At 48.3% G+C, this 22,696-nt stretch overlaps 1 protein-coding gene across 1 annotated transcript in view; it reads right to left on the bottom strand.

The window, feature by feature from the left end:
- LOC148454345 (uncharacterized) overlaps positions 1–22,696 on the bottom strand; it is a 105,262-nt gene that overhangs the window by 27,389 nt on the left and 55,177 nt on the right. The window lies entirely within an intron of this gene.

The following is a 22,696-nucleotide window of genomic DNA, read 5'->3' as shown; positions in this document are numbered from 1 at the left end:
ACACACCCGATAGAGTAGGCATTTCTCCCGCATTGCTGCCCACTTCCTAGTGACCTGGGCTGAATAGGGAGAATTTCCGCAGCGATCGCGGGTCTCCGTGTACAGTGAATCTTGTCATTTGGCCCAGCCCCCAATTTAAATTTGACCCAATTGCGTCAATTTACCTCAAGAGGGCGGGGCTTAATGACACAAATCGTCAGGCCCCGCTCCTCGTTGCCACCCTCCTGCTTCTCCTCCCCGGGCTTCTCCCGGGGAGAGAAAAACAAAAACCTCCGCCTACTGGCACCTAACCCCCCCCTTCCCCTAACCCTCCCTGGGGGGTGCCTAACCCTAAATCCCCCAGGGGTGCCTAAATCTATCCCTCCCCGGGTGTGGCCCCGATCTAATAACTACATCCCGCTCTGGCAGTGTGTGAAAAAGAACCTCTCGGCGCTTAATATCTAAAAAACAACCTGCACATAAATGAATATCAAAAATCCCGTCCCTGCAGCAATAACCTCGCATCAAATTGAATATGCCACTTATTTGCTTGGTTAGGTATGGCGTGATTGATTTTCAAACTTGTGTCACTGGTGGGACAGAAAAATATGAGATATGGTAAGAACTTACCCTTGTTATCTCTATTTCTACGAAGTCCATAGGGTTCCACAGGATACCTTGGGGTATAGGTGTGACGTCAGTCGCAGGGCACCAAACAAAAAGTTAAGCTTTCAGCCTCCCAGGATGCACTAGGTCCCCCTCCTATACCCCGCCCCCGAGCCAAGGCACCTCAGTTAGTTACCAAGCCATAGGCCGGAGGAGGAGAAGGAAGAGAGAGAACAAAGATCTGGACACATACAAGAATCACATTCTCACCAGAGGGAGACGGAAAACCGGTGACCAGAGCAAAGCCCATCTGCAGCATAGGTGTGACAGGGCGGGAGTCCTGTGGAACCCTATGGACTTCGTAGAAATAGAGATAACAAGGGTAAGTTCTTACCATATCTCATATTTTCTACTTCAGGGTCCATAGGGTATCCACAGGATACCTTGGGGATGTCCCAAAGCAGTATCCTTTAAGGGTGGGGACGCTCCTGTGCAGAAAGGAGAATCCGCCGCCCGAAGGAAGCATCCTGAGAGGCGAAGGTGTCAAACCTGTAATACCTCACGAAGGTATGGACAGAGGACCACGTAGCAGCCTTGCAGATCTGGACTGCAGAGGCACCACGTCGAGCTGCCCACGAAGGACCCACAGACCTAGTGGAATGAGCCTTCAGAGAAGGAGGAACCGGTAGGCCTTCATGAAGATAAGCTTCAGAAATAGCCATGCGGATCCAGGCTGCCAAAGTTTGCTTTGAAGCAGGCCAACCCTTTTTACGGAAGCCATAGAGGACAAACAAAGCGTCCGACTTCCTAAACGAAGAAGTGCGGTCAACATAAGTCCTTAAGGCCCGCACAACATCCAAAGAGGCCTCACCCACGGAAAGACCCGGTGAGTTAAAGGCCGGAACAAAGATTTCCTCGTTAACATGAAACTGGGAAACATCTTTGGGAAGAAACTCGGGCCGAGTGCGGAGTACTGCCCTGTTCCCATGAAAAACCAAGAAAGGGGGTCTACAAGAAAGAGCCCCTAACTCAGAAACACGTCTGGCCGAAGCAATAACCAGAAGGAAAACAGTCTTAGCTGTTAGCCACTTAAGATCCACTGATCCCAGTGGTTCAAACGGCCGTCCTTGGAGAGCCCTCAGGACCACAGCCAAATCCCAAGGCGCCACAGGTGGAACAAAGGGTGGCTGAATGCCTGTACCTTCAAAGAAGCAAGGCGAAGCCCATGATCTAGTCCCGCTTGCAGGAAGGCGAGAATCCGAGACAGACGAAACTCCCGCGGTGCATAACCTCTCGGTCGACACCACTGGAAGAACGTATGCCACACGCGATGGTATATCCTCGCGGAAGACGGTTTCCGAGCTCGCAACATGGTACGCACCACAGAGCTGGAAAACCCCCGGGACCTCATCATGGCCGTCTCAACAGCCACGCCGTCAAAGACAGCCGAGTCAGGTCCGGGTGACGACAAGGACCCTGAGACAGGAGGTCCGGTCGTAGCGGCAACTGCAGAGGACTGTCCACGGACAGACCCTGAAGGTCAAAGAACCAGTGCCGTCTGGGCCACGCGGGAGCTATCAACAGGAGCGTCCCTCCTTCTTGTTTGAATTTCCGGATTACCCGTGGAAGGGAGACCGGAGGGAACAGGTATGCGAACCGGAACGTCCACTGGACGGACAGAGCATCCACCAGAGACGCCCCTTCGTCTCTTGTGCGAGACCCGTACACCGCCAACTTGTTGTTGTGCCGGGACGCCATGAGGTCGATCTCTGGAAGACCCCATCTGTCCACCAGTAGTTGAAAAACGTCCGGGTGCAGGGACCATTCCCCCGGATGAACGTCCTGGCGACTTAGAAAGTCCACCTCCCAATTGAGCACTCCCGGGATGAAGACCGCTGATATGGCCGGAAGATTGCGCTCCGCCCAAACCAGGATCCGAGACACCTCTACGAGAGCCGCCCGGCTTCGGGTTCCTCCTTGCCTGTTTATGTAGGCCACGGTGGTAGCGTTGTCCGACTGGACATGTACCGGGTGACCCTGGGAAAACCGATGTGCCTGCTGGAGAGCATTGAAGACCGCACGGAGTTCCAAGATATTGATTGGAAGCTCCGCTTCTGTCGGCGTCCACCTGCCCTGGAACAGATGTGGACCCGAAACTGCTCCCCAGCCCCGAAGACTGGCGTCCGTTGTCAACAGGACCCAATTTGGAACCCAGAACGGACGTCCCTCGCTGAGGTGGGACGTCTGTAACCATCAAGCAAGGGACAGGCGAACCTCCGGGGTGAACACAATCGTCTGGGACTTCAGAGACTGAGGCAGCCCGTTCCACTTTGACAGGATCAGGTGCTGCAGAGGTCTGGAGTGAAACTGGGCATATTCCACCATGTCGAACACTGACACCATGGAGCCCAGTAACCTCATCGCCGAGTGTAGAGACACCCGGCGGCTGTGCAGACAACTGCGCACCCTTGACTGTAAAGCAGAGATCTTTTCCTCCGTCACGAAGATCTTTTGCTGTCCCGAGTCCAATAAGGCTCCAAGATGCAGAATCCTCCGAGACGGGATTAGAGTGGACTTCTGCCAGTTGATTAGCCAGCCGTGCCGTTGCAGCAGGGCAATGGTCAGGTCCAAGTGGCGTAACAGGAGCTCTGGAGATCCCGCCACCAATAACAGGTCGTCCAAGTACGGCAACATGTGGACTCCCTGCAGCCGCAGAGAAGCCGCCATGACCGCCATCACCTTGGTGAAAACACGTGGTGCTGTCGCCAGGCCAAAAGGTAACGCCCGAAACTGGAAGTGGTCGCTGCGGATTGCAAACCTGAGGAACTGTTGATGGCGCAAAAGAATAGGGACATGCAGGTAAGCGTCCTGTATGTCCAATGACACCATGTAGTCCCCAGGTTCCAGCGCCAGAATGATGGACCGTAGGGTCTCCATCCGAAACTTCGGTACCCGCAAAGACTTGTTGAGTGCTTTGAGGTTGAGAATCGGACGAAAGGACCCATTGGGTTTCTGTACCAAAAAAAGATTTGAGTAGAAACCCTGGCCCCTCTGGGAGAATGGAACAGGCACTATAACTCCAGCCTGGAGCATAGTGTGCAATACCTTCCGCAGCTCCGTAGCCTTGTTCCGGTCTGATGGTAGACCCGTGGTGAAGAATCGAGCCGGGGGTCTGTGCCGGAAGGAGAGGGCGTACCCGTGGGAGACCACCTCCAGAACCCAAGTGTCTGTCGTAGTGACCGACCAACACTGGGCGAACTGCAGCAGGCGGCCTCCCACCCTGGGATCCCCCAAAGGGAGCCACGGACCGTCAGGCCGCAGGCTTGTCATCTGGCTTGGGGGCCGGACGTCTGGTACTCCATGCCTGCTTCCGGGGCTTGACCGATTTCCTAGGGCCAGCCTGACGAGGAAACGACTGTGGTTTGGGCCTGCCCTGGGCCCTAGATGATCGAAAGGACGATGGTCCAGAACCAGAAGGAGCAGCGGCCGACGGGAGACAAACCGATTTGGCTGCCGCCAGCGTGGCCACAATCTTATCCAGATCCGGACCGAAGAAAACTTCTCCGGTAAACGGCAACGCTTCCAGACCCTTCTTGGAATCTGCGTCCGCCTTCCAGGATCGCAGCCACAAGGTGCGACGAGCAGCTACCGCTGCTGAAGAAATTGTAGACACCTGAGTACTAATGTCTAGAGCCGCCTCGTTGATGTAGGTGGCCGAATCACGGAGATTGCCAATCAACTCCGCCTGTTCGGCCGGACAGTCGGAATCAAAAGAAGCCTCTAATGAATCCGCCCAGCGCTCCATCGCTCTGGCAACCCAGCAAATGGCCATAGCCGGCCGTGCTGCCCCCCCGCAAGGGAATAAGCGGACTTCAGGCAGATTTCCACCTTGCGGTCCGTAGCATCCTTAAGGGAGGACATGGATGGCATCGGCAATGTGGCACTACGGACAAGACGGGTCACGTGAGAATCCACCTGTGGAGGGGATTCCCACTTAGCAAAATAATTATCCGCGAACGGATAAGCCACCGCCAGGCGTCTCTGCGGCTGGTATCTTTTGCCAGGCTGTTTCCACGTCTCCTCTAAATGGTCCACCAACTGACCCGAAAGAGGAAAGACTGTGGCATCGCCCTTCACGTCTTTGAAAAAGGCATACTTAGACTTAGCCGCTGGGGGAACTTCGTCCTCAATCACCAAGGCTGTGCGGACCGCCTGAATAAGTCCAGGAATATATACTTTGGACTTGGCATCAGCGTCCTTAGTATGGAGAGGTTCCTGATTGTAAGGATCCAGAATCTCCCCATCATCAGACGTCCCTTCGTCATCCTCATAAGGAGCGGACAGAGACGCCACCGGCCGTTTATGAGGCCGCATCACAGACTCCCCTTGCAACACATCCGAGTGCTGTACAGAACTCGTCAGGGAGTTTACCCACGCTGGCTCCTGAGAAACCGGGAGCGGGGAAATAGGGAGACTGTGTGGTACCACCAATTGTCGTGGGAAACCCTGCATGGGTGACGACACCACAGACTGCTGGGACAAACCCATCGGAGTAAACGCGGGCTGCGGAGCTAACTGGCCCACTAAAGCTGTTAGCGCCTGAGCGAAAAAAGCCCAGGGCAGCTCCTGTACCGGTGCTGTAACCGTAAGAGGCCGCACCATGGACAAACACTGCCGGCAAAGGCCCTCCGCGCTACCCTCCCCCTCCGCTAACGGTACTTTACACGTGGTACACTGTAGCCGGAGGGGAAAATCACTTTCAGACATGATGGCACCACGTATGTGACCCCTCTCACCAATTATATATTAAATAGGCGAGAGACCACCCTGCAGCACCGCACCGCAAGGGCTTTGCAGAAAGAACAGGGACAGTAATAAAGCTGACAGTCTTGAGAGAAGAAAAGTTACAGGCAGCAGCGCTAGCACAGTCACATACAATGCAAAGAAAATCAATTCCTGCACTAACAGCGCTGATCACTCAACTACACAGACACAGGGCCTGGTAGGACACAGCGCTGCATACACAGACCTGACCACAGCGGTGGAGAGGTATGCGGGGGGACCCAGACCACGATGCTTCCAATGCAGGCTTCCAGCAGCGTTCACCATGCTTCTGAAAAGATGGCCGCCGAGGAGCAGAGAGAAGGCTGGCCTGGGGGAGGAGCGCTGACACAGGGCCAGTCAGCACAGTGCAGAGAGGGCTGTGTGCAGCGGGGGAGGCGCCGGCTGTGAGACAGGGAAGGCGCGCTCCCCTGGCATGCATTTAACCCCTGGGACGCCGCAGCGCTACCGCTCTGCTGCGGTCCGCTGTCCCAGGGGGTAGTGGAAGCGCAGGTTGGTCGCCTGGCTCCACGCTGCAGCCAGTCCCCAGGGAGCCCCCTGCCTGGGGATTTAGGACCATGTGATCAGCGGGGACCCACCGCGGGACCCCGCTGCTTACCTCTGTCCCCCTTGAATCCGGCCATGGTCCGGAACATCTGGGGTCACCGCTAGCTGTGACCCCAGATGCCCACCAGCATCCCCGGATCAGTACCGGCGTTCTGGTACCGGCGGGGTGTAGGGAAGACAGCATGGACGTCAGGACTGACTGTCCATGCTGTTCATCCAGATGTGCAGCCACAGCTGCATGAAGAAAAAGCTTCAGGGGCTCTTCTAGCCCCCACTCCAACAGGTGCACCCGACTCCGGCCGGGCACCAAACTAAACTGAGGTGCCTTGGCTCGGGGGCGGGGTATAGGAGGGGGACCTAGTGCATCCTGGGAGGCTGAAAGCTTAACTCTTTGGTGCCCTGCGACTGACGTCACACCTATACCCCAAGGTATCCTGTGGATACCCTATGGACCCTGAAGTAGAAATAGACATACCTTCTCACATAGCGAGCTCTTTTATACAATGTGGTAGGAGTACAGAACATGGTTGCTGGAAGCCATATTGTTGTGTGATTTATAATGTATAAGGCAATAGATATCTGTGTCAGACATTAGGTAGTATTTTAGCTATATACATCTGTGTTCAGCAGTTTCATAATGTTGTTTGGTAATATGTGCATATACATTGCACAAGGTGTTCTCGACAGAAAGAACCCAAGGACAGGACAAAGTTCACTGTTTAAGTTGAGCAAAACGTTCAATCCTTTGCAAATCGTTTACAAAAGTGTCTAAAACGACCAGCGATGCGCGTGCCCGTTGGTCGTTTAGACATCTATCATCTTTCAAACATACTGGTCAACCTGACAATATCGTCAGGTTCAGCATGTTTCCAGATGATTGATGACCCTGCACTGAACGTCTGCTCGTTCAGTGCAGGCTCATCACACGACTGACAAATGACTGAACGATTACAATGTCGTAATCGTGCAGTTGTTTTCAGATCTTGTAGTGGATACCCCCCTTTATTGTGTACAGATATGTGGCCATACATATGTAAGCCTCCGTCAACAGTGTCTTACCTTCAGTTAAGCTAAGTACACGTCATAAACCTAGTCATATGTCTACAACTTGTCCAACTTTCTGAATTGAGGCAACAGTGCCCCCTACTGTCTATTCTTTCCTCTTTCTTTTTCCTATATTTCCTAACATGACCTTTGTACTTGTTAAACTGCTTATGCATGGGGTTGCCTTCCTATATAAGAGGTAACCTGTCAGTATACAGTTAGCCTTTTGTCTATGCTTGATGTATGAGATCCCAGCTCCAAGGCTCCTGGGAAGAAAAGCCATTGATGTTCTAAGTAGATGATGTGTTATTCAAGAAAGTTAAGTATTCCTCCTTTTACTTTGTAATAAATGTCTTTTTAACATATATTACTTGTGTGGCTTGATTAACTGTTTGTTCTCGTTCCACCGAGAACATACAATCTCTATGAATGTAGCGTTCCCACTAGGCTGTTTTAGCGGGGCGCGGCGCCCTGCCCTCCTTCTGGAGGGCAAAAAGCACCCTGCCCTCCAGGAGGAGGGCAAAAAGCGCCCTGCCCTCACAGCCTGCGGGAGCCGTTCTCACCCGCGGGACGCAGTGTCCCGCGGGTGGAGAAACATGCGGTGACCCGGTCACCGCCGGAGAATAGACGCCGGGCGCATGCGCCCGACATCTATTCTCCCTGTCTGCAGGGCTTGGGGGCTGCCCGGCGTGTCCGTAAGTGCCGGGCACGCCCCCAAGAGTGACGAAAAGGGGACGCGTCTTATAGACACGCCCCCTTTTCCGATGACCGTGCCCCCTTCTCGGACGCGCGCGGGCATGCCCTCTCTAACTCCGGCGCCCTGCCTCCCGCCGGAGCTAGAAGGAACACTAGAATGCACAGGTGGGATCAAATCTATCATTTACCCATAGTGAAGAACTCGTGTAGAATATGTTTAAAAAAAAAAGTATTCGTTTTATGCAAAATAATAATTTTTTATTTTGTTACGGGTGGGACACAATGTAACATATTTCTCAGTAATACCCATTTTATGTATGTAAACTAATACAGTGCACTTCTATTGCTAAATAATAATTTTTTTTATCATTTAACATGTTCATCTTATTACATCTATTATTGTTTTGAGCATATATTTTTTATTTTATTACATTTAACTTTTAACCCTGTGTAAACACATCTACCATAGCAGGAAAGTCATATAAAATACCGCCTCTCATTTTATTAAGACCTGGTGCAGGTAACACTGCAAGAATCTGATCCATAATTACACGCTGCTAGCGTGTCCTATGCCGCTCAGGACTGTCTAGCGATACAGGGCGCGATACAGAGATGGACGGCATTGCAGAGCCGCACACAAGTGACTGCGCAATTCTATCCATCTTAATGTAAATGCTGAAGGTGGCGTCAGACACCTCCTTGCTGCATCTGCAAGCACCATCGCCATCGATGGCTGCCTCTCTGGCCAGGCTGCGGGAGCTGAAGCTTACCGCAGCCTGACCAGTTGCTGGTCACGTTAGAGTCCAGGAATCTGTGCCCACCGACGCGGACCCTGGCGTTGCCTCTCTCGGAAAACTGCGCAGTCCTTTCACCATCGTATTGATGTACATTCATGAGCGAATGAATCACAGTGTCTTAAGTGCATAGCACTCACCATCGGTACACGGTGTTCCTCAGTGAGTACTCACCATCGGTACACAGTGTTCTTTAGTACAAGTGCTCACCATTGATATACAGGGGATATAGGGCCTGATTCAGAGCCGCTCGTAAGCGGCTGCTCGTTCGCTCTGAGCGATGTTCGCACAACTGCACATATGTATGGGTTGTAATGCACATACGCCAACCAGTCATTGCGGTTGGAAATCGTGCGCTCGCAAAACAGCGAGGGGCTGCTAATTTGATTGACAGAATGTACCGTTTGTGGGTGGTAACAGGGGAAGGTGCATGAAAACAGGGGTGGAGATCTGAACGCAGGCGTGCCAAACGGTAAAAAGGGCGTTTAATGGGTGTGCATAATTAGTAAAGGAGCGTCATCGACCACGTCACTTGGTTGTCTTTTAGCCTGAACTGCTCGCAGTATTAGGGGAAAGAAAATCCTACCACAAGCACTGCGAGCAGTTCAGATGCCTTTCAATGTTCCCAATTAATCTAATAAATACCGGAGATGACGCGTGATGCGAACGGCAAAGGGGCGTTTTTACAAAATAGCTAGCACATATTTTGTTCGCTGGCTCATAGAGGCGTCAACAAACCGCAAAGAGCGAGCTCTCAATTTAAATAGCCGGCCCCCTTTTTTGGAACGACCGTCCGCAAATAGCGTCCGGGTCTGAATCAGGCCCATAGTTCATATCCCAGCAGTCAGAGTGCCGGTACCGGAATCCTGATACCAATCAGAAACCCGGCGCCAGCAACACGGTGCCAGTCATCCCGACGGTAAGTATTGGAGTTAGGGGGAGAGTTAAGGGTTAGGGCTAAGCACAAGGGGGGGGGGAGTTAGGGTTGAGCATAAGGGGGAGGGTAAGGGGTTAGGTTTAGACACTGGGGGGGTTAGGATACTTACCTGCAGGTTTCGGTATCCTAACCCTGTCGAGATGCCGGCATCCTGTACCCAACCCATATACAGTGTCTGCATATCACTCATCATTGACTCTCTGTACACAGGCCCTGATTCAGAGTTGGACGCTCTGACAGAGCGCTCGCTCTGAATCAGGGCGTCTTTTTTTTTTTTATGGAGAGGCCTCCTGGGCGCTCGCATTGCTGTGGGTTGCCACACACAGCTAATGCGAGCGGCCAGGATGGTCGCGGTGGTCAAGACCATCGGGCTTGCAACGAGACCCTTGTGGTAGGGTCTTGTGGCCGCAAGCCCCAGAGAGCTTTCGGCTCAAAAAGAGACGAAAGCTCTCCCACTGACATCACTTGTGATGTTAGTGGGGCCGCCCCCAGACGGTAGGCGTTCTCATGGGAACGCCTCTGTCTGGGCAGCCACCCCCCCGGCCTGCCCACCAAAGGGGGCGTGCTGTCACTCAACATCGACAGCACACCCCCTTTGGTGCGAGACACGGAGCGACGGATTGCCCGTTGCTATCCGGGTCTCGCGCATGACGGAGCCGGCTCCGTCGTGCGCATGTGCTCTGGGCCATCGACCCGGTCGCGAGCGCTCAGCGCTTGCGACCGGGTCTGAATCAGGACCTCGGTGCGCTACGCTCCACCATCCATTGTCTTAGGGGGTCATTCAGACCCACTCGCAAGCGGCAGTACGCTCGCAAGTGGGTCGATGTTCCCCACTGCGCATGCGCACGACGGAGGGAGCTCCGTCGTGCGCATGCGCGAGACCCGGACTGCGACAGCCAAGCTGTCGCTCCGGGTCTCGCACCAAAGGGAGCCAAAATCACTCCAGGGCTTGTGGCTGGGAGACCCTACCGCAGGGTCTCCGTCGCAAGTCCGATGGTCGCGATGGTCAAGACCATCGCGACCATCTTTTTGGACGCTCGTATATGCTGTGGGTGGTGACCCACAGCTATACGAGCGTCCAGGAGGACGCTCCATTTTAATGGAGGAGGGCCCTGATTCAGAGCGAGCGCTCTGGTCAGAGCGTCCGGCTCTGAATCAGGCCCTTAGTCACAACAGTGGAAACACACACTTATAATGTGCCTCAGACCTGAACACTATGATATTGTCACCAAGTTCTAGGCCTGGCTTAGGTGTTGCCACCATCAGGTAGCCCTCCCCTGCCAGCCCTAGGTGCTCTATCTCATCAAGTCCCCCTGTATGTGTTCCTGTCCCAGAAAGAACATTGTATCACCACCAAGTTTCATTTATAAAAGTCATATCCTGGCCTGGTCATCGGCACTGTCTCCGGTACAAAAATAAACATCGATCTTGACAGTCTAAGTATGAAGAATAATCAACAATTAAGTTTTAGGTTCACTAATACGGATATTTAATTAACTATGGCATTGATTTAGTTTTAACTTGCAGGAATTAATAAATAAAAAGGCAATCTCCTTTCCTGATAATACATTTCTAAAACTGTTGGTCTCAGTCTTGGGGGTAAATTTACTAAAGTGAGAGTTTTTAGAAGTGGAGCTGCTGACCATAGCAACCAATCAGATTCTAGCAACCAATCAGATTCTAGCTATTATCTTCTAGAAGGTGCTAGTTAAGTGTTAAGTAGAATCTGGTTGCTATGGGCAACATCTCCACTTCTAAAAGCTCTCACTTTAGTAAATTTACCCCTAGGGGCCGTATTCAATTAGACACGAAAAGCCGAGTTTCGCGGAAAAGTATCGCCGATCTCGGCTTTTCGGGGGGCGGAAACTTATCTCCGTATTCAATTCCACCCACTTTTCCTGTACGCGGAAAGACATTTTTATTTTGGGGTGCAAATGTGGGGAAACCGCTCAGAACACTTGGGACAGCCCCCCAAAGGACAGCTGTAAAAAGAAAAAAAAAGTTACGAAAACCCCCAAAAAAGTACTTTCATTTTGGGGGTGAAAAAGTAAAAAGTGGGGGGACAAGCATAAAAACTAGAGGAATAGACTTTTGGGGGGTCTGCAAGGATGGGTCATGTTTTTTTGATTGCAGGTGCATGTAGCAGGTGCGAGGACTACTTATTTTCACCCAAAAACACTGCTTAATGCCATTCTTCACCACTTGTGCGAAGACGCTAATAAGAAGCTATTGAAACAACATAAGTGCCCCCAAATAGCTTTATTAGGGCTATTCGGTCAAATCTACATTGGTTCCCTATGTTAGTGCATCTTTTTGGGGTGTTCAGGCTGATTTCCCCATTTCTGACAGCACTTTCCGCCTGTTTCGAATTCGCGGCTTGTCGTTTTCACGTGGTTTGGAATTGAATAGGGCGAATAGCGGGAGCGCTCACAATAAGTTTCCATGTCCAAAACACGCGATGTCAGTGGAAATCGGGCAGGCGAAACTTTATCGCGAACGCGGAAGTAATTGAATACCGTCCTCGGTGTTCAATTGGTCACCGGTTGGGGCAGTTTAAAAAAGGTTAAAATCCTGATAATGTAACTGTATAATTCATTTAATGGTTTTTAGAGGTAACGAACTTAAGCAAATGCTTACTTCTAACCAACTGTACACCTAACATCAAAACCGTTATCTCACTACAAAAACTTTTGTATGTTTTTTGTCACGGGTGGAACAATTAAATCACTCTGTTTTTGAAAGTGAAATACTATACAGAAACTTACCGTTTCAAACAAATTCTCAGATGACTCTTGAAGTACACTACGGAAATCCATCGCAGTGAGTGACAGGCAGTGAGTGTTTGGGGGGTGACTGGGGAGTGGTCTGAGAAACGCAGTCCGTTTGAACGCCGTTACCTGGGCGTGTATAAATCAGCCACTACCACGGTATACACAGCTTGTGTACTCACTGTGTACGATGGAACTTGCAATTTCTGAGTAAGGTCTGGCCTGCTGTGATTGTGCGCGAGGGTCCGATGTTACCGATGTTTCGCTGGTCTACAAGGTAAGACGGATGTGAGAAAGCAGCAGGGGGTGTTTTTATGGTGGCTGTGTTTTCAGCTTAGCTGCGTACGTAATCGCGGCGGGGATCGCAATAGGAATCCATGCTGAATCAGGCCCATAAACAGTTGATGCATATGTAATGGTGGCCACTTTGAGTAGGCAGCCATGATTTAAGGGCCTGATTTATTACGCACACAGTCTCACTGCGATAGTATGCTTATCCACTGCGATCGCTATGCCATCACAGCAATACATAAGGACGCCCACTTTACCTTACACACCTCCGTAATGTTTAGCAAGACTGCGATAGCATCGGTACAATGGACTACCATCGCAGCCTCACGCACACTTGCACAAGATCTGACCTTACTCAGGAACTGCTAACCTCATCGCACGCTGTGTACGGCATCACAGTGGATAATTTATGCTCGCCATGCAATAGCGTTCAAATGCACTAGCACGCCGTCACCTCCCCCAAACGGCACTTCCTTTCAATCACTCTGCGATGGGTCTGCGTAGTCACTGCGATCGCAGTCCCGATCACAGTGGCCGGTTCGCACAGTGCACTGTGACGCAAAGCATGCGCGGAACGCAACAATTGGCAGATGGCGTGCGTATTCGCAGTTGCGATCGGTAGTGAAGCAGGCCCTAAGACAACAAATGGTGCTGCAAAATTATTTTTCTTTCATAGAATATTACATTTGAGGTATTTACTAAGAAAATAATTAAATATTGAACCTTGATAATGATCCTGAAAAAAACTTAGTCAAGTTCACCTCATGGAATCCCCCTAAAACAAACCGACGTCACTGCGGCACATACAGAAGGGGACATGTTTATGTGTAAGGCCAGGTACACGATGGGCATTTCGGCCAACGGCACGACCAACTGGACGAAATGTCGGTCGGCCGTACATACTAAAAGATGTAGCGCACAATCGCGCGCTATATCGTTCATGGCCTTATTCAGCTGTATGCGGGAGGGAGCGCGCAGGGGTGAGTACACTGTCGAAGCTGGATTAGTGGCTGAGACGGAATCAGCGTAAAAATTAGTGTGTGCGACGCCATCTTGCGAATGGCAGCTAGACTCCATCTTAAAAATAAGAATCTGCAAAACGCCATTTTGCGACCAGCGCCATTTTAAGTTACAACTCATGAGCTAAGTACAGATGGCAATGTTTTTGATAATCTTTTTAGAAGCCATGACAGGCCCATTCTTGCATAGGACAACCTTGCATAGAGAAATTTAAAAAAACAACTAGATAAACAGCCTCCTGAGAAAAGTAAATAGAATAGACAATACACCAGAATCCTGTGAGTGTTTTACATACAAATTGGGAATCCCTGTATATAGACAAGTATAGTTGTGGCAATTGTAATATAACCCTGACATTGATCTACACAATTGAATTTGTCTGAATCCTAAACAGGTTTTAGCCTCACTCCCAGACAGAATGGCCCCAGCTTCACAGCTGGGGGTCTCCACCTTGCTTGAGAAATGAAGCTCACTGCTCATAACACATTTGCATTGCAGTTAGAAACTGTTAGTAAGGAATGAGATATGTGTGTGTGTATATATATATATATATATATATATATATATGCCATCATAAATAGAATCTCATGCATAAACACCGATCATTACGCACAGTAGCGAATGCACAATATCCTGCATGCGAACGCTGTTTATTAGCTGCATGCGTGCACATATGCCCCAAATCAGATAAACCTAACTAGCGTCTTTTCCCATATCCCTAATACTTACATAATGCACACTTACACAAAAGGTTCCATAGCTATAAAGTAAAAGATCCAAGTTTTATTCATTTATTACAGATGCTGTGAAATAAAGACTATTTTGGTATCTAAAGTTTAATACGTGATAAGTAAGCCGTGTTTGATATTATACTGATCCGCACTTTATCCACAGCTTCCCGGTATCATCGGTGTGAAGATCACAACATGCATTCTCAACTTATGGACCGTAGAGATATAAAGCACCAAAATGTATTTTGTGAAACCAACAGCCTAGTTTTGCATGCAGGGGAAATAGAGGAGGCAACAAGCTTAGAGGCTGTTCTGTGTCCATTTGAACCAACCTGTTAAATGCCCTGTAACAAATGCACCCGGACTGGGAACCAATGGGATCAGCAACAAACTCCTCTATTGTGTTGTCTATTCCTGGGGGGGTATAAATATGTGTGCTCTGACCCTGGGTTTCTAGTCTTCATGCTGATACTGTTGATGGAGGTTTCTTATGGATGCCGGTAACTGGTCCCAGTGCGCTTGCGTATGTATAACTGTATCTTGGGTCTGTATAATTTCTTTGCGCTAAATTGTACTTAGAACACAGCGTGTAACTGACTGTACTTTACTTGGATAATACTTTGTGCTTTGGAAACACATGTTCCAGGTCTAAGGTTTTTATTTACTGTATGACTGCGTACGCAAATAAGAGTCAATCCTAGAGGTTTATAGGCAGGCTTTAGAAGGTATAGGTAGGAGTGTATAGAGGTTCAAATTCAGTATCCTTAACACATCAGACGGTGTGTACGACATGGAATAGTAAGGTAGGGACTCTAGGTGCTTAGAAAGGGTTCTGCCTTTGCTAGCACACTGGGGTCTTTACCCTATGACCCCTATAAATATGACCCCTAATAGGCCTGAAGTATGGGGATTGGTGTTAAAAGATGGGGATCAAGTGGGTTGGGTAGTGGATGATATTAAAATAAATGCAAAACTAAAATAAAGTAGAAAAACCATACAACCCTTGTCAGGTTGCTTTTTCACTCGACTATCCTCTTCTTTGTCAGTGTTAAGGCGAGTATCCAATCTTGCCGACAATGAAGGACTGAACGATAACGATATCGTTAATTATACTGTGCAGTGCCCACACTGAACGATATGTCGTTCAGTGCAGGCACCCTCCCTTATCCCCGAACATGCTCAACCTGACGATATCGTCAGGTTGACCATCATGATCGGATAATGAGCGATGGTCACAACGACCATCGCTGGTCGTTGCCAGGATATCCACTGCACGAGTAATGAACGACTGAACGATAATGATGTAGTTATCGTTCAATCGTCCATTTATATCGGCAAGTGGATATGCCGGCAACGACCAGCATGGCAGTTGTATATAGAAAAGTAAATACAAAACATGGAAAAACAATGTGTAGTATGTCTTAACGAATCAAAACAACCATTCATTTATAAGTAGACTATCTTCTGATTAAATACTTTATAAGACACAGGTACCCCACTTACACTCGGTAAATGGGGGATCCATACTAAAAGGTTTCTTTAACTGGATATATTAAGATTTCCCCTGGTGCTATAACAACAGCTGGCCAAATGCCTACCACAACTCACTGGAAAAGGGTGACTTTAAAGTGTTTAAAAGGTATCATTAGTGGCTGTAATTGGCGTACCAGCACCCACGGTGGAATGGCGTGTCTCAAACATATAAAGGTATCTTTATTTACAGGAAGTGAGGTTTCGTCCCTCCCAAAATATAAACCAGTATTCAAGATTGTATACAAATAGATTAATTTATTACTACAGGGTAAAAAATGACAAACATAAAACTAATCTCCTTATGTGACAGGATACATGCAGCTCCGCCGACCCCCATGCACAATTCTCAATCCGGATAAGAAAAAGTGAGAAAAGAGTTGGCGGAACGTTCCTTTCTCCAGGACTTGTATGGGTGACGGAGAGGATACTGCTTAGACCAGAGGTTCCCAAACGCGGTCCTCAATGCTCCCCGTGCAGGTCTTAGATATATCCATGGTTGAGCACAGGTGACTTAATTAGTTCCTCAGTCAAGTTGATGTAATCACCTGTGCTCAACTATGGATATCTCTAAAACCTGTGCTGTTGGGGAGCCTTGAGGACCGCGTTTGGGAAGCACTGGCTTAGGCCAACATGTTTCGAGACTCCTGTCTCTTCCTCAGGGTATCTAAGCAGTATTGGAATACCAGGCTTTAAATAGCCAAAAGAAAGCACACTTCCGGTCCGCACCAGATGGTGGTTCCCTTTCTACTACAAGCCAACAACTTGATGTATCAAGTTAGAACCTTGACTCAAGGGCAGGACTTGTTAGTCAAACTGGATCTCCTTCCAGAACCTACCTTTACTTCTCCTCGCGGCAGCCCACCAAACCCCAGTTGCTCCAGCCCTCCTCAGCCGGAACAGTCACAGTTGACCTGCCATAACGATAAAGGCTCTGATCCCCAAGGAAGTCTTCCTATCCTGTATGGCCCTTTTAATCACAACTGTACATGGGTTCGAAAACCCATTTACCTCTTCACAGTAAAGGATCTTTAGCTTTACATCAGTGGTTTGCATTGCCGTATCCTTTGTTGATTTTTATTGTTGACACATGTATTTTTATGTTATTTTTGAATATCTACCTTATGGTTTCATGACTTTGCTATGGGATGCAATGCTTTTTCTTTCCATGTTCTCCTCTGTGCTGTTCCCCCCCCCCCCCCTGCAATTCCCTTCACCTTCCATATCCCTCTACCCTCTTCCTTTTTGCCCATCCCTCGCTCCCCTTTCCCAACCCCCTTAGATGACACATACATTCCTTCTTTCACCCCGGCTTTTGTCGGGCTACTGGGAACCAGGTTATCTGGTTTTTATTGTTTCTCATGACGACTACTTCCATGCATCCTCTCCTATTTTTAGTGTTGATATGTTTAGTTTTACTAAGCTCTTCTTCCACTACCCCCTGCAGCCGCTTTTGTTTGCAGTAGATGTAAGTTTGCTTTTTTTTGTGGAGGTCCCTTATTTGCGGGGTTTTCGCCCCATCGGCCATTTCTCACTTCCCTGTCCATTTTTCACTTTTCTTTTTTCTTTGTATTTTTCCCCTCTCCTCTTCTTTCTATCTTGCTCATTACCCTTCGAGGTGGGCCTCTGGTAGGTTGTTTTAATTTATGTGGTTGTTGCTCACTCCAATAATTGGATTCCACTTTCTCAATTAATATGGCTTTAAAGTTATCAGTAAATGTCAATTGGCTTAATTCCCCTAGGATGAGCACGGTGGTCTTAAGTGCCTGAAGGAGGGAACGGGCAGACATAGTCTTTCTCCAGGAGACTCCACAGGCTCTCACTCCCGACTCCATGGTAAGCAATTCTCCCAAACCTTCTTTGCATCAGTGGATTGTAAGAAACGAGGTCTTGCAATATTGATTCACCGTAGTATTCCTTTTGAGCATACAAAAACGATTGCAGACCCAGACGGTTGCTATGTAATGGTTAATGGCACTCCTTGCTCCCAGGTCCTGACCCTTATCTCAGTGTAGGCCCCTAATCAAGACCCACCACAATTCTTTCACTCCCTATCTCGACACATTAAGAATGACACAGGGACATATAATTTTGGGAGGGGACTTTAATACTGTTATAGACCCCCTTTTAGACATCCATCCTCCCTAAAAATAAAAATGATGCAGATCCGTCTAGAGCCTCTATTTTTCTGGTATCCACCTTAAAGCAGCATAATCTATATGACACTTGGCACCTTAAACATTCTTCGTCTAAGGACTACACCCACTTCTCTGCTCCGCACCAACATTACTCCCGCATTGACATGATTCATGTATCCCATTCAATATCTTCTCTAGTTATGGAAGCCGGCATCCCTGCATTGGCATGGACTGACCATGCGGCAGTCTATATCCTGTTAGATATATATAGGGCCCCTCGAAGGTCGCGTAAATGGCACCTAGACGAGTCTCTTTTATTACATCCCTCAACTAAGAAGGACATTAAAGTACCTTTCCAAAACAATTTTGAGAAAAATACCTCCCCTGGTATCCTTTGGGAGGCGCACAAGGCCACTTTTAGAGGCCACCTCATGGCCTAAGCTTCTGCTCTGCCAAGAAAAGCAACTCAAGATATTTTCTGTCTGGAGTCCAAAATTTCCACACTTGTTGCTCAACATAAAGACTCTCCCTGTGCCTCTCTTCTGGCCCAAAAAGACCGCCTTTGAATGCCCTTTTATCTCACCGGGTAGCACCTGTTCTGTAACAGTTACATCAGTGCTTTTAAAGCAAACAAGATTGATACTCTATTGGCTACTATTTGAGATGTAAACAGGCTATGGGTATGATCAACTACATTCTCATAACATGGGATTGCACACCTATGACCCTAAGGTCATGGTGGATAAATTTTGAGATTTTTACTGTATATAACCTGCAAGAACCTACTCTGTCCCCTGCCGACGGGGGCATTCATACCTATGAACCATCCAACTTCTATGTGTATCAGAGTCTCAACTTTCTATGCTTAATGAGATTTCAATAGGACGACAGCTGCTATTAAGTCTATGCAGTCTTCAACCTCCCCAGGTCCTGATAGATTTTCAGCCCAATACGATAAATCATTTGGTATAGAACTTCTTCCACTGCTTATCTCTTTTTAATATTCTAGAAGGTGCAGCTTTTGCACTGGCTTCCAAATGCCAATATCGTAGTAATCCCGAATCCTGGTAGAGACCCAACGCAAAGCTCCAATTATAGGCCTATTTTCCTATTGAACGGTGATCTTAAAATTTACGCAAAAATTTTGATTAACCGTTTGGCCCCCCTTTTTAACTCATTTGGTCCATCCGGACCAGGCTGGTTTTATTCCAGGTTATCAAGCATCTGATAATACTAGACGGGCCATAGATTTGATTAATTCCATTCACAAGCAGAAATTACACTTTCTTATACTAGCTCTGGTTGCCGAGAAGGCATTTGACCAAATTTCTTAGTCCTTTGCTTTTGAGGTAATCTGCACAATGGGTATTTCAGGTAAATTTTTTTAAGGCATCTCAGCTTTGTATCGCTCCCCCACTGCTAAGGTCTCGGTGAATCATGTCACTTCTTCCTCATTCGGGATTACTAATGGTACTAGGCAGGGCTGTCCACTTTCACCCGATGCTTTAGTCATGGTGACCCCTGACGACGAGGATACGTAATAGCATAGACACCTCAGGTGTGAATACTGGCTCGTCTGAACATAAAATTGCGTTAAACGTAGACGTTTCACTGTCCCTTGCAAATCTGGAGCTTTCATTACCACCTCTATTCCCAATATCCTGGCTACAAACTCAAAACCAGCAAAACTGAAGGGCTTGGTTTTTATATCCCAGGACCAACTAAACTCACTCTGGAGACCTTGTTTCCTATTAAATGTCACACACAAAAAAAAATCAAATATTTAGGTATCTTTCGCACCCATCGCCACCATCATTCTTTCAAGCTAACTTTCCCTGAATATTAGATCAAATCAAGTGTGACCTCCAATCTTGGTCTAGCCATTCTATTTCATGGATAGCATGGTTAATTCAATAAAGATGCACGTACTCAGGGACATGCAGTCAGGGTAGGCAAGGGAGGCAGAGCCTCCCCTCTCATACTCCTGAGATTTAATATAAAATGATTAGAATAATACATAGAAGATATTGTCACAACACGGGTTTGTTTCCCCTGCCGCCGGGTCATTTACCAATTCTGCCAGCATTCTCTGTCATGTCCTAGACATGAAGGCTTCAGTATTTCCTGGCCTGCTAGGCCACAGACAACATCAGAGCCTGCTCTAGAGTATTGCAATGGCAAGTCCCGATCAACTGACTGTAGCAGCCAATCGAGTGACAACCTGTGCCTTCCCGTATCACCTGACTCTGTTTAGCCTATTGCGGGTACCCCAGGGGTATATCTCCCAGCTGCTGGCTCTACCAAATCGCCAGTACAATGTCTAACCTCAGTCTCTACTGAGTAAGCTATGCTGTGCTCCTATTGCATTCCTGGATTTCCTTTGGTGCAGTTTTGTTCCTGTTTGCTGCACGGACTCCTGCAAGTGTTCTACACCTGTGGTAGCTATTCCACTGGCTGCGCAGGTAATCTCAGCCTGTTCCAGGTACTTGAACTTGTACCACACCTGTGTATATACCATCCATGCTGCCCAGTGAGTACCTGCTCCATTGGTGCCGTTCCTGGTATCACTATCCACTACCCATTCCGGTGTTCGGTCTGCTACCATCTGAGTGCTTCTGGATCCTGGACTACAGCGACAACCAGTTCAAGCCTGGTAAATATGTTGCCAAGATCTACCACTCCAGCATTCCGGTTTACAGATACAAGTAAGAGTGTTATTATCTACAGTAACAACCCAATACCAACCTGGTCAATCTACTGCTACACTCTTCTCTGCTATACATACCAACCTGTCTCCGAAGTCCCTGGTGGTCTAGCGGGTATGATCCGGCACCTCTCTGCCGAGACCCGGGTTCGATTCCCGGTCAGGGAAGTGTTCTCTACCTTATGCCAGGAGGTCTCCTCAGGCCTGCCAGCTTTCTCTACACACCACCAGACACCCATACTGACTTTTCTCAGACACCGGGTCCACAAACAAATACAAGTCTGACAGATTTTTATAACTAATATCTTTGTTTATTGTAGTAATTTATATATTTCACACTCACCAGCTTTGTGGAGCTACCTGGGACTGCAGCGAGATAAGAAATTAGGCAGCAACAGCTCAGCCTCACTTCTGTATAGACACTGCTTGTAGAGCTGCGGAGGGGGGAGAGGGGGGAGCACACCACGGGCAGTAAGCTGCACAGAAAGAGCTAATAGAGGCATAACTGAGTATGGGGGGCATGCCTTGAGCACTGATGGACACCTTGGATGTGTCATGTGACCAGGAAGTGCACTGCAGTGTTCAGAGATCAGAGCTCAGCCAGCAGCAGCAAGAGAAGACAGTGATGCAGGTAGGAGAATCAATGGACACTAAAGCTTAGTGAAGTGAGTTACATTGAGTAGGGGGTGAAACAGCAGACCCATCTCCATGTGTGCCTCCCCAACCATTGACCTTACTGAACGTACTCCCTCGGCTCCTTTATCTTTTCCAGACCCTCCCAATATTTATCCCGCCCTCACTGTATTCAAATTTCTGCAATTTCAAACATCTCAATTTATCTGGGCTAATAAGCACCAAGTGCAGTTAAAAATATTACAGCGACCTTCTCATGATGGGGGTCTGGGTATCCGAAATTTCAAAAGGTACTATCTAGCTGGGCAACTTGCACAATATGTTCAATGGTGTAACCCTGGTGATAAAAAGGTCTGGATAGCTATCGAAGCGGAGGAACTGGGTCTCTTCACGGTCTCCTCCCTACACTGGCTCCTGAGGATCCACCGTCCCCAGATTGTTGTTTCCCATCCAATAGTTGCCAGTTCATTCTCCGTCTGGGCTTTTAGCAATAGGAAGTTTAAGTTAGCCCCAGGTCCCTCCCCAATCAGTCCACTATTTCATAACGCCGATTTTCCCCCGGGCAAACACAGGACTTAATTCTCGTCTTGAAAAGAGAGGGATATACTATGTTTAAACGATATGACAAGATTCCTATTTTCCTCAATCTCCCAGATACAAACAGATACAGCGCTTTCTTCCAATTTGAAGCCCTCTGAGACGTTCCTCCACTAACAGCAGCCTAATGTTCCTTCTCTATGCATTGCTGGTTGAGGATTCCTCCCGCAAGCGTGACCCCCCATGAAATTGCCTGGGTGGCAGATTTCGGTATCACTTTGGATAAATAAAGAATGGTTCGATGTTTGGCATAATGCTCTCTCTACTACTATATGCATTTGAATTAAAGAAAATACATACAAGTTGTTATATAGGTGGTACTATGTGCTCTCCCAACTATGCAAAATGTATCCCGGTACATGAGACAGCTGTTGGAGAGCTTGCACAGCTGAAGGCACTTTCCTTCACATATGGTGGACCTGTCCGAAGATGTATATTCTTTGGTGAGAGATCATTGATCGCCTATACTCACCGTTCCTAGCCCCATTGACCCCCAGTAAATCCTCCTTCCCTTGGGAATTCCCCCGGTGTGTCTCAACATCGAAACAAATATGCACAAGATGGTTTCCGCCACGACTTGTCCGATAGCAGTAGATTGGAAGTTCTCTGCAGTCTATCACATCCTGAATCCGGTACATATACCAGATGAAATATATGACCGCTATTATTAACAACTTCTCCAAATTGTTTGACCAAATATGGAGCCCCTGGTTAGCCTCCCAAAAGGTCTCCATTCACTTTGTGACAGCCCATTATATTTTTTTTCGGTACTCGCCGACCCGAGGTTCCACTAAAGTGCTTCTATTTCGAAGGACTTGAGATTTAATATGTCTGTTGCTT

Source organism: Taudactylus pleione, unplaced genomic scaffold (assembly GCF_031769625.1).
Source record: "Taudactylus pleione unplaced genomic scaffold, aTauple2 ptg001003l, whole genome shotgun sequence".
Lineage (NCBI taxonomy): Eukaryota > Metazoa > Chordata > Amphibia > Anura > Myobatrachidae > Taudactylus > Taudactylus pleione.
The sequence above is the reverse complement of the archived record's forward strand: the minus strand, read 5'-3'. Positions and strand labels throughout refer to the sequence as shown.